Genomic DNA, 17,267 nt, shown 5'->3' with positions numbered 1-17,267 from the left:
AATGAATAAAAAAATACGCATACTCTCACCCTCGAGCCACGGCCGTTTACCCCCCCCCCCTCCACACCCTCGCTCTCCCGCAACACCCACCCCCACTCTTCCCCCCCCCTCGACTCTTCCCTTTCTGCTCCACGCATCCGACACTTAGGCTTGCCCCCTTCAAGTTTCACCACTTTCCCCTCCTCCGCCGTCTCACCTAGACGTTTCCTCGAACCCAGTGCCATTTCCCCTATCCGGAGTGACCCCCTCCCTCCCCGCTCCTCGTCTTTACGACTGTTAATTGCCGTGGGCACTCGTACGTGCACTGTGAAGGGTCTGGAAATGAGAGATGGACTCGAAACAAATAAAGAGGGTCTTCGCCTCGGGCGTCACGGATGCACGTCCAGCGGAAGTTGACTGGGCAGGTGCCCAGTGTCCAGAAAAACCATTATGGAAACATTCGCGCCCAACATGAAGTGGGCATAGCACGAAGATTTGGCGCCTTCTATTTAATATGCATATAAAATACCGTCATTAATTCCTTTATGCCATAAGATGTTGGTTGATCTACGTCAATATAAGGGTCAGGGTATTCCGAAATTCGGACCTGGCGTGGGCCATGGGTGTCCACCACTCAAAGCTCCTCGATTATACCCCCATCACGACTATCTGCCCCCCCCAAGCAATATGACTCCTCTTGCAACGCAGGTAGTATTTTCACTATGATATGTTGTTATATCTACATCTATAAAGTACCCCGCAAGCCGCCGCAAGGGTGTGTGGCGGGGGTGTTAGGTCACCACCCGTAATAAAGAGTAAAACCTCATGCAAGACCCATAAATGCATGCCAATCTACCCACACAAAATCGTATATATTCATGCACAAACCTTTATAACTTACGCACATGAAAATACATACGTATATTATCCACTAACATACACAAGCACCGACGAATGAATATACCTTATGTCTACGTAACTTTTAACCTTGTCCTAACTTGTAAATCGAATGCCTTTAATAATTCTACAGTGACTTTAATATCTTACTATTAAGATTTCTGATTGTCCGGGGAAAGAATGCGTATTTGTATCTTTCTTCTATTTCCCTCATGTTATCTTTATGGTCTGATCTACCTATGTAGTGTGGGGCCATAATAATACCTTAAGTGTCGTTGTTAAACTCCTTTGTTCGGAACATTTCTAAAAGTCTCAGCCTCGCTTTTTCTTTTTGCACCTCAAGTGGCTCCCGGCTTCATTCCACCAAAAGACCTGTCACACTCGTCTTCTTACTATACCAATTTTTCACGTATCTGACGGATTTTCGCTGGACTTTATTTAATTATTTTTTTCATAAATTTTCTCCCAAGGATCCCAAATATTTGCGGGATATTCCGAATGAGGCCTAACTAGAATAAAATAACACCTCTCTTTTACTTTCACATTACATTTCCCCACCACCCGTTTAATGAAGCCTAGTTCCTTCAAAGCGAGTAGCTTTAAAAGAAATAAATTTCTTTCCAAGACCATTTTGAATCAAACAACCAGCACAAGGAGTGCTATGGCATTATAATACATGCGCCAATAACAATAGAGATTATTACGAACTGAGTTGCACCGATGTAAAATCTGGCGCATGATAAATATCATCTTTCAACCACGGCAACTCAACAAATAAGGTCATTTTTAAAATTGTATACTCTGTTTTGAAATCGATTCAGCGTTTTTAAATTTTTGGGAAGATTTTATTTTTATTCGTCCCACTCATAAATTTCAATGGCGCAGTTTGAGTCACGACCCTCCCACCTCTTTTGGGCACAATTGGGTCACTCAGAGTCACGCGAGGTCGGGGGACTAAGGGAAAGGGTGACCTGGCACAGTGATTTCCAAGTCTTCCCTCCAACGGAATCCCAACTAATATACACGGCATTGTACTGTATGTTCTATTTCGTATTTCCGTTTGATGATGAAGTTATACGCAGCTACTTAAATCCGAGATATTCTGAATCGTGATTCTGAAGTACAGATATCTCCAGGGAATCACTTAATTTTACGACTAGAGCACAAAGACTACGAGCCAAGAAGAGGAAAAGATTCGTATAAAAAATATCGGTAACAATTTTTTCCTAAGGTGTGCGTGAAGTGCTGAATTCAGACCGTCCGTTAAGTGTGTGTATGATCGCAGATCGTATTGGCATTGATACGTAAGATGACAGTGTTCGCCATTTACGCTGAAAATTTGGCGATGCGAAAGATCTGCGCTAGAGTCATCCCGAAGGCCTTGGCGGAAGACCAAAAGAGGCAAAAAAATTAAAATGATATCGCGACGATTCCCCAATCCCCTTACAGTCCCAACTTAGCATCAGCAGACTATTTCCTATTCCCAAAAGTGAAATCCTCCCTTAAAGGACACTGCCATGGGACTCAAAGTGCGGTCTAAGCACGCGTACCCTCAAGAACCTTCCGGAATTTGCCAACCGGGAAGCCTTCGAGTCGTGAAAAAGCTGCTAGCAAAAGAGTGGCGACGATCAAGAGATGTACTTCGAAGAATTTTGAGACAATGTAGCAATATCCAAAATAAATCCATTTCCCCAAACTTTTCCCGTTTCTTTTTATACTAACTATTTAGGTATATTTGGTTTAGAGGGGCATAATTATAATTTTCAGGTTAAAATTTTCCAATTTGTTATCTGCTAGAAAACAATAAGGGCTGCTCTTAGTATTACTAGTCACCCCTGAACCGAAGTTGGAAAATGAGAATACAACGAAGCAAATACGAAAAGTAAGAAGCGTTTTCTTATATTGAAATATTAGTGGGTCATAAATAATTAATCGCATTTAGCGCATTCTAATGGATGTTTCTTAAATCATCGAAGCTATGCTTAGATTCAGTAGTCGTTTGACTGTCGGTAAATGTAGATAAAAATGTCCACGGAAATCGCCGCTCCCGCGAGTTGCGAAGTGCGTGCTGTTATTCGATTTGTTTGTGTAAAATGATTATCAGCAGCTTTGGTCCATCAAGAGTTATGTCCAGTTACTGGGCCTGCAGCAATGAGTGAAGGAAATATTATACTGTAGTTTACAACCTTCAAAAATGGCCGTACAAACTTTCATGATGAAGAGCGGAGTAGCACTCTCAGTATCCAGACCGATGAAATTGTTCAACAAGGGGACCAAAAAGTGCGATCTGATCGACGATTGACGATTAATGCTCTGGCTGATAAATTTCCCCGTGTTGGACGCACCACTATTTACATAATGTTTACAGAAAAGCGCAGGTATCACAAATTGTGTCCAAGGTAGATACCGAAAATGCTTACCGATCAACACAAAGAGCAAAGAATATTGATAGGACGAGAAGCGAGAGCGTTTTTATACTGAAAATGACCTGACCTTGCAACTAGCGACTATTTCCTCTTCTTCCACTCGAAACAGTGACTCATGTTGGTAAATGGTTTGAAGACAACGAGGATCTCACGACCGCCGTTGTCAACTGGTTCGATTCCCAGGCGACGAACTTCTATTCTAATGGATTATAGAAGCTGGTGCGGCGATATGAAGTGCTTAGTGGCGATTTATAGAAAAGCGGAGTAGGTTTGTGGGAACCTAAAAAAGTCAATAAAAACTATTTCTAATGAATATTTTTTTTGACCAAACGGACCGAACTTTAAAAATTTAAGTAGTTATTTTTTTAAGTGAGTACCCTCCGTGCATAAATTGCAGGGAAGATTAAAATTCTTGATACGATAGAAACTGGGGTTTTTCACCACCGAGACTAAGAAAAAAATTCAAAATCCCTCTCTCTCTCTCTCTGAAGTTATGGGGTAAAATTGAGTTAAAAGCTGTCTTGAAGTAATGTTTACAATTAAGGGTAATCCTAAAAACTGAAAAACGGACATTGGTTTACCACACTTCCGCTGCCTCTCTTTGGTCACATGAAATCATATATGTATGTTCTGTTAGTGGACGTATCGATGAACATGGTCTAAAATAATATTCTTTCCGAGATTAAGCATTCGTGACACTAAAAACTTTCAAGTTGAATAATTTGGTGATGAGATATGGAGAGTTAGATATTTATAATTGGAGATTGGATTGGGAGCGAAGTATTTAGTCTAATTGGTTGCATAACAAACTAGATCAAACACCAGGTTGGGATCTGTGAAATAGCTGGACGACCTCCAGCTATTTCACAGATCCATTTGAAGCAGGGAAAGTATTTTTGTTGTATATTTTGTAGACCCTTGAGGGGTCCAATAGCCCAATCGATCATTGCCGAGAGTGTCCTGATGGTAAAAATAAAGGACCAACGCATTTTTTGGAGAAATATTCAGATTATAAATGCCCTGCGCACTGATTGAATAATGATGAATCGATCTGAAACCTTGCGTCTGTTTCAGACACATACGCAAAAAAATCACGACAGCAGCAACCAGATGGACGCATTTAGTTTTTTTTTAAGCTTCACCCAGAGAAACATGTGAGGAAAAGTATTCATTAATTAGATTATGCAATTATTTCACATTCACATGACCTTGAATCAATCCACGATCATGTATTTGGTATAATGGCTACAAACTTCCTGCTACTGGCATAAAAATAACCCCGAAGAGGTCCTTGTCCTTCCCAAGTACGAGAGGAAAATCGCTCCAAGCATTTGATTCATAAAACAGGTTATTGCTAATAAAAGAGGTAGGGTAATAACAACAATTATTTTACAGCAAACATTCTTAAGAGGCAAGTGCTAAAATTTTTGAGGAAGGAAGATACCTTGAAGACATAACCATGCGATTGCTCGATAAAAACAAAAGGGAATTATTCTGAACCTCAAGGAAAACATCGTCAAACTCTATAAGTGAAACAGTAGCTATTTTTCTTTCCCTTTAATTTTTTGCTATATAGGGATTAGTAATGGGCTCGTGGAAGAATTCTAATTTAGACTCTGGAAAAAGGGATAAAAATACGAGTTTTCGTAGTTGAGTATCCTTAGTTCCAGTTAAAATTTATTCACCCAAATTATCGAATATAGTATATCCACCTAACTGCAACCCATCTAACTCCATCCATGTAACTGCAACCTTCACAACTTTGCAACGTATCTGGGTTACTTTTCAACAGTACCTGCTTCTCAGTCAATGCCAGTTAATAAAAATTACCTGATCTACAATACAATGCATTTAATAATGTCTCCAAGTTTTTATCTTCTCTGAAATGGTATCAAAACCGCAATGGCATTTAAGAAGTAAAATTCCTCCATTTATCCACGGCAATCGTTAGTATTTCATAAATTGAATAGCGGTGACGACGTGAAGAAGACTATGCATAACAAATGACGTTTACATTTCAATTTTTCGATAGCATCCGAAGATTGCTTTTCAAAAATATATTTGAATGGCGTGCAGAGTTTAATTGATGGATTAGACGTCCTGCTCCAACAGGGTGAAAACTCCTTCTCTTTCTCTCTCTCCCTCCCTCTTGGCTCACTCTCCCCCCCCCCACCATCCCTTGAGTGCCTCTTTGTCCCGCGCGAGGGGCCGACTCTTCCACCCACCACCCCTCACACCCCCTCTCCCCGTCTCCGCCCCACCCCCTCACAATCCTATCACGCCCCCCAATCCAATCATCTCTTTTTCCCTTCACCACCTGCCCCGCCACCATCCCCGTCCGCCAACCCCCTGGAACCTCCCTTTTAGACAAACTAACTACGCTCTGAAATATTGTATCTCGTCCCGTGATCGGCTTCGGTCGTCGACACGGCCCGCGCCGACCACACTACCGAGGGAATATCGCGCCCGACGGGGGGAAAGATGAGAACTCTCCGGCGGGACGACGAGGGGGGCGGAAACAAAAGACCTCGGTGAGGATGTACGTAAGCACCCAAGTAAAAGAAAAAACACCACACTGATGAGGGTGAGCGGGGTGGGGTGGGGGGCGGGATATGGTCAGTTAGTTCGTTAGTTTGTTAACCGCTCGGCCGATACGAGGCGGATCGTCGAAGGGGAGGAGCCGCGATAGTTACATAGGCGCAGCGGCGTAAATTATGCGCGTCCCGCGTCTTTTTTAACGACCCCTAAACACGTACTACTACTGAGGCGACCGACCACGCACTCCACGGTCGCGCGGACGTGAGATCCCTTTCCAAATTTCTGCGAATTCGAATCGTTTCCAGGGTGCGCGATCGCCCGCCGCCATCGACGGTGTCCCTCGGGGGCGTCCACTTCTCGAAGGGTGTCTCGAGTGAGAATCATCTTTCCCCGTGGGGGAGGGGCGGGGAGAAGGGAGGGCGTCGCAACCGATTACGGCGATAAAATGGGTGAAGATGGGTGAAGAAATGCTTTGGACCGTCGGCTCAGATCAACGCTAGCAAGGGTGATTGGCAGATGTGATTACGACCATAACTCACACTTCTGAGGGCGGAACCTTATTCCATAACGCAAGGGAGTGGTTACTATTCAAGGCCGCAGAAGTGGGTGAAAGTTATGTTGGAACCATCTGACCACGCTGGTCAACGAACTTCCTCTGTGCAATCTCCGCCATTATCTGGATTCATAAATTTTGGGGAACTAGCGAGAGCGATATCGTCCGTCTCGAATAGCAATTACATCTTAAGGAATGGTGGTGAATACTGAAAATTGTGAATTTTCTTATATCTATGATGCAACCCGATTATTATGCTTCGTTAGTGGCCATTATCCCTGCGAATATATTTTCCTGCCCTTCGTAAATATTACAAAATAAATCTCCGAGTCTGATTGGCCTCGATAATAAGAAGGAAAATTCCTGAATGTTCCAAAAAGTTCAGTTTTGACAAACGGTTCATCTACACCGAAGAACTCAATGATCATATGTCGCCACAAATGTGGGACGCGCTTGAAGTTGTCGGAGAAACCGGGAAGGACACTCATGGCATGCTCAAGCCAGCTTTTGGCGATAACGGCATGGGTAGATCGGGTGATTTTGGATAGCACAAGTTGTTTCGGGAGGGTAGAGAAGATGTTAAATACGTCAAACGTTCACGACGCCCTTCTACCTCAAGAAGTGACGAAAATCTTGCAAGTGTGAAGGCTTTGTTGGACAGGGATCGCACATTGAGTTCGCAAGGTTTCTGATAAATTTGGGATCCCTAAAAATGATGTGCATCTACTTGTGACAGAAAATATGGGAATGAGAAAGGTGTGTACGAAGTTAGTGCTGGGATTGCTCTCCGAGTAACGGATTAACGAACGATCAGGCCCGGCATAACGTGGCAACTCTGCCTCATCCACTCTACAGCCCTGAAGGTACCCCACCAGACTTCTTCCTCTTCCCCCGCCTCTACTCCATGCTGAAATAATATCACCACGGCTCTGTGGAGGCGTTACAACAGGCCGTGACAAGGGAACTTAGTAGCATTCCGGGCGCCGCCTTCTAGAAGGCGTGCGAAGCGTGGAAAACCCGCTGGCAGCGGTATGTGGACGCACGAGGGTGCTACTTCGATGACTTTTGAGAGAATACATCAATTCTGGCAACAAATGTTTTTAAAAGAACCAATCCTACTGCTTTTGGGTCAAACCATGTATGTTCCACGAAGAGCATCATCTTGATAATTGCAATTTATGCCCGAAAATGACTGCGTTGCTAGAGTTCCGCAACTAAGGGTACAGTAAGAAACATTTAGAAATAAATATCTGCAATTGACTTCACAAGTTATTTATTTTGATCCTAAAACATCTATTAACACAAGCATATTAACACAAAACTATAATTTTTGTTACGAAAAATATAAGTAAACGTGCTCATTATACGAAAATGTTATTTTTAGAATGCGTCACCAAGGAGTGGATTCTCATTTATGGTAATAGAGTTCGAAGATTATTTCTTCATTGACTCCGGGGTTTAAATTACCTGCACTTCCCGGACGAAATCACCATATTCACCGCACTGCACTTGAAAAACATTTCACAAAACACTTTTATACACGCATAAAATATATTTAAAAAGCAAAAATACATCATGTCTCTATGTTCTGACTTAAGGACACAAACGTGTATCTTTGAGGTAAACCTTATACAAATACCTTCCTTGGAAACCAAGCAGCTCATTTTTTTCCCTCCTTGACAAATCAGAGCAAAAGTCACGCTGGCAAGATGCGGTCCTAGTTGCGAGACGAAACATCTTCTTCACGGATCTCTGGGAACGTATCTCAAGAAAGAAACAAGGGAAACAGCCCGTAAAACCAAAAAAGAGGAAGAGAAAAAAGAGAGATGAAGACTTCTCTCCGATGAACAAGATTCCCACGTAAGAAAGAAAACATGAGATGACTCGGATATTTCTCAGGTAGCCATCGGGTATCTTCTACCTCTCTATTCCTCTCCGGCATTGAAATTTGAGATTCGTAACTTTCCTTTTTTTTTAAGGTGGCCACTCGTAAAACTTCGTCGCGCGTCGACTCTCCTTCATAATCATATTACATTTAACTTCATTATGTTCATATATCTTTTCTTTGCTGTCACCAAGAGGAATTTTTCATAGTTCGTAGAGCAGAGGAGATATTTCTCGGACTGTGGCAGGCATCCGAATCGCAAATCAACTAATTTAATACACACTCACCCATTTGCCTCGAAAACTCCGTGTTTTTTTTGCATCAACAGGAGAAAAATTTGTTTTTTTTTCCGCTCTAACCAATGTTTTTTATCCTCACATTTATGTAACGCAATCTCATCGCGTGAGGTTTATGAATCCAATAATTTTGCAATTTTAAATGACAAATACTGGGCATGTAATAATCCTTTTTTTCCAGGTAAAGCAGAGTTCTTTAGAAGAAGCAAATTTATAGTTTTCCAAAATGCCTTCTTTTAAATTGAAGGCAGTGAATACCATTTCCATTTTAAAAGACTCGCAAACATCTTTGTCTCTCATTTATATCAACAGCTACTGTGATGCTATAGACTCTCCGTATGCTAATGCCTCCCGCGATGTAACCTGTATATACAATGAATGCTACATACTTTTCCCGGAGTAATATTATTTGAAGCCCATTTCAATGTACTAATCTTTTCCTTAAAAAATATCATAAGGTTTCCATTAACTAACTTACATGAAACCATAATGTTATTTCATTCAATTCTAGAATATTGAGCGTTTCAAAGTACAACTAACACAATGAAAATGATACTTACCTATTATTAGAACCTATATTGTTATTACCTATACGAGAACAATTGTTTGGCTGAGTACAATTGTTCCTGTTACATGAGCATGTATTTTTAGCATGAAACATAAATTCAAAATTAGATGGCGATAAATTCAGATGTGGCTTCAAGAATAAATGAAATAATGCGAGACCCTTCTCATTAAAAAATCTTACTCCTCTGCCTCCAATGAATATTTAGAGGGCGATGATTTCGGCTTAAGATATTTAGAATAACACTTCTCAACTTTATTCCAAACCAAAATAAGCTTAAGTTCATGGAAGAGTGAAATAATGAAATGTAATGAATATACTATTGGTCAATTGTAAACACCAACGTAAACTTAGAAATCACTATTAACCAATTCGCTTGGATTAGTTAAAAATATGAGATTATAAATTGATACAAGATTAGTATAACACATTCTTCTTGCTCCAGGTTTGAATCTGGATAGTCTACAAGCCTACGACCAGTTGGCCTTAGTTATAGTGGCGAGCGCGCTACTTTTCAGGTTACCGAAAATACTGACAGTTTTTTCGTACCGTAAATGCACCGTGAAATTCATTCTCGCCCGCAGTTATGGCAGCTGATACCGGGCCGACCCATTGGGTCTGCGCCACATAATGGTGAAACTGCTGCCTTTCACCATGGGTTCAGGGTAGCTTTTTAGTAGGAGTCTATTTTTCTCATTCGAAAATTCGAAATACATTTATTAGTTTTTTCTGTTAATGTGTGGTTATCTCGTTCCGAAAAACTATAAACAAATTTTGCATAAGCTGAGAACATTTTCGCTGGTCATGGGTATCGAACAAGCGACCTTCGGCTCCACTGGCAGACACGATACCTACCCTCACTTCCATACACGAGCCTACCCTCCTATACATGCGTATATACGAGGGTAGGCTGAAAAGTAATGCACACATGCTTTTAGAACGCGAACGAAATAACCTTCCGTAGCGCATCAGGTAGCACGTGGAAGTAACATTCCCCCTCAATACTCATACACAGGTCTGAGGTCGTTGCGTTCATCCAATGTATTTCGAGAGGCCAAAGTATGGAGTCGTGTCTTAATGCTCTGTCAACGCGAGTCAAAGAGCATGCTGTTATCGAAAATTCAATTGCTAAAAAAGTTACTCCAACTGAGATTCATCATTGTTTAAAGGCTGTTTATAGTGACGATGCTGTTGATAGAACTACTGTAAATCGATGGGTAGTAAAATGCTGTGGTTGCGAGCCTGGGAAAGCCATAATTGTTGATGAAGCTTCTTTTGACTGTGTTTTGGGATGTTCACCGAGTTTAGGTGACTGAATTTCTGGAACTATGGGCAACGGTTAATTCTTCTCAGTATATACAGATTCTAAAACATCTCCGACGGCGATTTTGCCGTGTTTAAGGCAGCCTGGCGCCAATAATCTTGCAACATGATAACGCTCGTCCACAAACCTCGCACGCAGCTGGAAAGGCTCTACGAAACCTGAAATTTGAACTGATTCCACACCCGCCTTGCGATTTTTATTTTTTTCCTCAACTCCAGAGAAACCTCAAGGGTAATCATTGCACCTCGGACGATGAGATGAAGGCAGCTGTCTTGGATTCGAGAACAGTCAGAGTTTTTCGAGTCAGAAGAGTTTTTCAGTGACGCAATGAAAAAACTTGTTACACGTTGGGAGAAATGTGTTAGCCTTTACGATGACTATGTTATTAAATAAATATGTGATTTTGAAACTTAAAAATTGTACTTTAATGTACTTTTTTGCCCGATTTGGCAATTTGTTTTTGTTCGCACTCTACAAGCATGTGAACATTACTTTCCAGCCTACCCTCGTATGTGATGAAATACATGGAAACTTATAATTTTCGGTGAACTATTTTTAATAATTATTTTGAACGTAGACTGTGCCCATCTAAACCTACCTTAACTGGTAAAATACCGGTGATAACAATAAATCTTAAACTTCCTATTTGTGCAGCCATTTGCATTTAGGTATCTTGACACATCTGGGTAAAAATAAAGGATATGATACAATCATCGTAATTAGCCTTGAAAGAATCTTTCCAAATCTAATTTTAAAATTTTGAAGAAAATTATAGTACGACAGAAATGGTAAAAATGCTGTGCTGGTATTTACGCACAAGTACGTTTATGTCCATATAAGGTTTTCTGAGGCATCAAATGCCATGCCATGAATGAACGAATTGTGCACATCTAAATTTTCCATTTGAGTCATCGGTTGAAAAGTATGAGGAGCATTATATGATATGCGGCTGATGGGTAAAATTTAAGTATAACCGAGCAATCAAAGCTGACCATTAGGAAAATATATCAGAAATAGCTATGTCGGTCATGATCCACGCCCAACCTTGCTGCATACACAGCTTATCTCGTGAATATGAGTTTTAAGGGTTGTAGACGACTATTGATACAGGAGAACTCCTTCAGTTAGGAGTTATATTTGTGCAGTTTTTTTGCTGAAACAAAAAAAATCCTTCGACATTCTCTTGATCTTCAATGGAATAAATATTTGTTTAGACTATTAAATTATTAATAATTTAGTCTGAATTATTTTCACAACTAATAATTGTTCAATATTAATCTTCGGTAGTCTATCGTTTAAGGTAGGTTTCGAATGAAAACAGACTGAATACCCTTTTCCTACCCTTTCCTCACTTGCCTAACCTTCTCCCCTCTATCACATTCTTCACATTCCATTGCCAATCAAAATGCTATGCATCCATCTTTCCCGCCTACTTATGATTTCTCCCAACAATTCCCTCTCCTTCTTCCACCATGCTAGGCACTCCCTCATCTGTTTTCTTTTCTGTCCACTACATCTTCTCCATCCTTCTCCACATCCACATTTCAAAAGCCTCGAATCTACGCCGGGCATCCGGCTTCAATGACAAGGTTTCCGTACCGTACAAAACTACGCTCTATACTTAAGTTTTCACTAGGCTTTTCTTAACACCCTTACACAACGTTTCGGTCATAATTTTTTTCCTAATTATGAAAGCTTCTTTGACTTCTTCTGATGTACAAAATACTTTGATCATTTTGATCTAAAACACTTATAAGATACGTTAACTGTTCATAGCAACAAATATTTTTTTCCTAAAGACTTCTCCCCGTTCATATTTTAATACACACTTATATGAAGTCACCAACATGTGCTATGACTTAAATGGATGAAGCCAAAAAACGAGAATGACTCATTCGTGATTACAGAATAGATAGAAAAACTTCTTATTTGGTGATATCAACAGTAAACAGACTTAGAAAATAAATCCATATGCATAAGCTTAAAAAAATACGCAGAATAATCGGGCGTATTTCCAGTAGAAAATGAGGTTAAAAAGTAGACGAAACTGTAGCAATGACGGAACTATCTTTTAACTGGAAACGTCTACGAAATTTCTGTACAGTAAATATCATTGTCATTTCATCACAAAATTATGTCACCTCGAAGATTTTTCATTGAGACTATTCTCCCTTATAATTGGCCGATCCCTTGAAGAGTCTCTCTTAAGACATATTTCTTCCACCGCTTTCGCCATTAAATACATTTTCAAATTCGCTGCGTTCAATGAGTTTCCTTCTTCATTGGTTCGAAATCTAATCGTTTCGTGCGGTTATCTGGGCACCATCCCTATCTCCCGTGCTGCGTCTCAATGTTTACAGACACACCAGGAAAATAAAACAGAGCAATACAAAAATCATTTTAACTTCACGGAAGATACTCGTATTAGCCGAGGGTGGAAAATTGTTGTTAGCGTCAAATATTTGAGCTCGAATCTCTGCATATTCGTGACATTGCGGAATTGGTTTGAATTAACTGAAGACACTCATGAAGATATAATCACTCAAGCCCTCAAAATTAATCAACTATGATTTTGCGGAAGAAGATAGTAGGCATCGATCGAATGAACAGAATTGCAATGAACTCTGGAAATAGGAGTTAAACGCGACTAGCACTGTTTGTACTCGTAACCGACCAAATCTCTCAGTATCGCCATTTATAAAATGGGTTACGTAAACTTGGGAGTGATATGAAAGTGTACTCATTGACTGATGTTTTTTTCACACGACCAAACAAGCATTCGGTAGACAACCGAAATGACAGTATTCGTACAGTGTGGCTAGTATGATTCAGCAAAGCTGAACAAAATGTAAACTGCGCTACGAAAATGGCCGATATCCACATTTTTTTACCACCTGGTACGCACAAAAAGTCCTAACTGGGAATATTTTCTCATAAATAGGCCGTGAAAGGAAAATCTGCCTCATATTTTACCTCGGGAAATATTGAAATTCCCTCAAATTTCATGTCTTGTTACTGGTTATGTTCACTCAGGTTACTTCATATCAAAAGTACGATTATATCCGTCGTCAGCGCTTTTAGTAAGTCATTAAATAAACGTTTGTTTCCTGGTCTTGGTTATCAATGATGAACACCATACAGTCAAGCACATCACCGTGTTACTCCGAAATGATTACGCTTCTTTCGCTTCCTAGCTCCCGTTAAGTGTAAACCCAGAGACACGCAAAGGAAAAGACCTTTTTTCCGTGCTCATAAGAAGCAGTTATTGTAAAACCAAAACGCAAAGGACAAGAACCCACATAATGTCAGTGATCTAGTGCGGCCTGCCCGTCGCGGCGGGGCCGCAGATGACTACAACTGCATCCACAGCCCTTACGTAATTTGGTTTGAGGCTGACGCCAAAAATGACGAGAGTGGGGTTCTTCGAACATCAAAGTCTCTATTGAACGAGAAAATTTTTCGATTAGCTCGCACTTATCATCTCATTGACATGATATTCTAGACTATGAACACTGAGAGTTTTCTCAGAGTACATTTATTGAGGAAATGGATTTTTTACTTAAATTTGTAATTTATTGAAATCTATTTTTTAAGTACATTTTTGCAGTAATACTAGTTTACTAACAACACTCCAATCGAAGAAATAAATATATTTGAGTAAATCAATCTGGCTCAACAAATTTTCCCAGCAGAATAAATTTTTCAAATTTGCTTTGCCTGTGCTTAACCTTTAATGATAAATATTATATATATATATATATATATATATATATATATATATATATATATATACACACACATATGTGTGTGTGTGTTTTGGGAAAAAAATCAGTAAGTATGGGGTCAATTATGAGGGAATAAATTGATATTAGATCATGAATTTTTCATATTTGATGGATTAGTAGTTCAACCCTAAGGTGACCGTACCAATGAGAATATTAACGTTCACGAAGTTTTATTCGACATTTATACATCTTCTGGTGGCCACACTATCCAGGAGGTGCCATTACTCTCATGTCATACATTTTAAATTAACTCTGAAGCGTATAATATGCATTGTGTTTGAGGGGAAAATGGAGGAAAGAATACGTGATTCAGAGGGATGTATTTAATTGCACAAGAACAATTCATCAATCAGTTTTTAATTTTAGGGGCTTTGAAGGATAGGGGTGCTATGACGAATTACCATTAACTCAATGTCTCAAGCAATCTTAAGGCGTACGCCACAGTCCACTAAGCCTACTTTAAGCACAAAGGTGTTTTCCCACGACAAAGTGTTCCGCCGAAATCCGAGGGAATCAGGGTTCGAATCCTCGTCAAAGCGAATTATTGTTACACTATGAAGTTTCTGCCCCTCCCCGGACTACAACCTTGACGTGGTGGAAGGGCTTGTGCGTTCCGATGACCCCTAGAGCTCTGCTGGCGGGAGTAATAATTATTGCTCCTGGTAGGGTCACCCATGCCAGATAGGTCGAAGGTTAGGAGCCAGACGAAAGGTAGTCCACGCAGCGTCTGTTCCTCAGTGAGGCGGCTGCAATGGCGTCTGACCCCAGTGGGGCGGCTAATAAGTGATGGTGTCACGTCAAAAACACTATTGAGGAAGGCAACGGGAAACCACCTCAATTATCATTCCCAAGATTGACATGATGGACTATACAGAGATTTTGAGTCTTGGCAACTACGGGACTAGGCCAAATCGGCCGTGTGTCGTGCCCGGCAGCGGGGGAGGCAAGGCTTCCGCGGTCGTCATCCCACGAAACCCTTGCAAGGGAAAACCAGCAGCAGCAGGACAGAAGACGCAGGAGAAGAAAACCAAATTAGTTAGAATAGGAACGTGGAATGTGAGGACAATGATGAGGGCAGGGAAATTGGAGAGTGTTAAGCGAGAGATGGAAAGGGGAAGAATAGATATTTTAGGTCAATGGGAGGTGAGATGGAAGGATAGCGGGGATTACTGGAGTGATACGTATAGAATAATATACAGCGGCGGGGACAAGAGCCAACGAGGGGTCGCCATATTATTTCATAAAGAGGTAGGAAGAAGCGTAGTCCACATAGAGCAGGTAACGGATAGAATACTACTAGTAGAGATAAAAGCAGAACCGACGAACTAGGTTATTATTCAGGTGTACATGCCACCGAGCAACCATAAGGAAGAAGAGGTCGATAGGATATACGATCAGTTTGAGGGCGTAATCGCGTATGTTCCTGCAGGGAAACATTTGATAGTGATGGGGGATAGGAATGCGACGGTAGGCGAAGGAAGAGATGGTGACGAGGTCGAGGACTACGGTTTAGGCACGAAAAATGACCGCTGGGAGAAAGCAGTTGAGTTCTGCAGGAGAAGGGGCTAGTCATCACCAACACTTGGTTTAGACACCACAAACGGCAAAGGTATACATGGAAAAAGCCAGGTGACTCAGAAAGGTATCAGCTAGATTATATCCTGGTTAGACACAGGTTTAGGAAGAGTGTGATAAATTCCCACAGCTTCCCGGGAGCGGATGCGAACTCAGACCACAATTTAGTTGTTATGAAATGTAGCGTCCATTTCAAAAAGATAAGGCAGGGGCGGCGAGTTAGAAAATGGAATGTAGAAGCATTAAATGGGTTGAAAAGGAAGGAATACAAACAGGCGGTAGAGGAAATCATGGAGGATGGTAAAGAGCTAAATACTATCGAAGAAAAATGGGAATGTATCAAGTAAGGGTTGTCTAAAGCCGCAAAAGACACTATTGGAACCGTTAACGCTAAAAGGACTAGGAAACCATGGATCACGGATGAGCTGATTACAAAGATGGATGAGCGGCGAAAATGGAAGAATGTAAATACAGAATTAGGAAAAGTGAAGTACAAGGAATTACACAATAAATTGAGGCGGGCAACAAATAAAGCAAAAGAAGCATGGTGGAAGACGCAGTGCGAGGATATGGAAAGTCTGCAGAGGAAGGGTGAAATCGGTGCGCTGTACAGCAAAGTTAAATTTTTATCGGGAAGTAAGAAAGGAAGAGCTATGCTTACAGTTAGAGATAAGGCGGGTAAGGTAATAGTTGACGCAGGAAAGATCCAAGAGAAATGGAAGGAATATATAGAAGAACTGTATAGTAAAGAGCTTAGACCAACAAAGTTAGACATTGAAAAGGAATATGACGTAGAGGAAGATAGCTTAGGTCCAGGCATACTAGACAATGAGATAGAAAGGGCATTAAGGGAGATGAAACTAAATAAGGCCGTGGGGGTGGATAACATTCCCGTGGAACTTTTAAAATGCTTAGGAAAATGTGGGAGGAAGAGGCTATATGGGCTGATCCGTAGTATTTATGAGGAGGGAATCTGGCCGGAAGACTTCGTGAGATCAGTTTTAGTTCCTATTCCGAAAAAGAATGCCACGTGATGTGAGGACTACAGGACAATTAGTTTGATAGCCCACGCAGCTAAAGTTGTTCCCAGGATCATAAACAAAAGGATAGAGAGTAGGGCAAATGATTACTTAGGGGATGATCAGTTTGGGTTTGGGAAGGGGAGAGGTACGCGTGATGCCTTTGCAGTAATGAGATTATTAATCGAGAGGAACATAGAACACCACCAGGAGGTATTTTCCTGTTTCGTAGATTTCGAAAAAGCGTTTGATAGAGTGAATTGGGAAAAACTAATGAGAATATTGCAGAAACTAGGAATAGATTGGAGGGAAAGGAGGCTAATCCGCACCCTGTACATGTATCAGACTACTCAGGTGCGAGTGAGGAACGGGAAGTCCGGTTGGGCAGTGTTAGGAAGAGGTGTAAGGCAGGGTTCCCATTATCA

This window comes from Hetaerina americana, unplaced genomic scaffold (assembly GCF_022747635.1).
Source record: "Hetaerina americana unplaced genomic scaffold, ioHetAmer1.1.p SCAF_4, whole genome shotgun sequence".
NCBI classification, from domain to species: domain Eukaryota; kingdom Metazoa; phylum Arthropoda; class Insecta; order Odonata; family Calopterygidae; genus Hetaerina; species Hetaerina americana.
Note: the sequence above shows the minus strand (reverse complement) of the source record.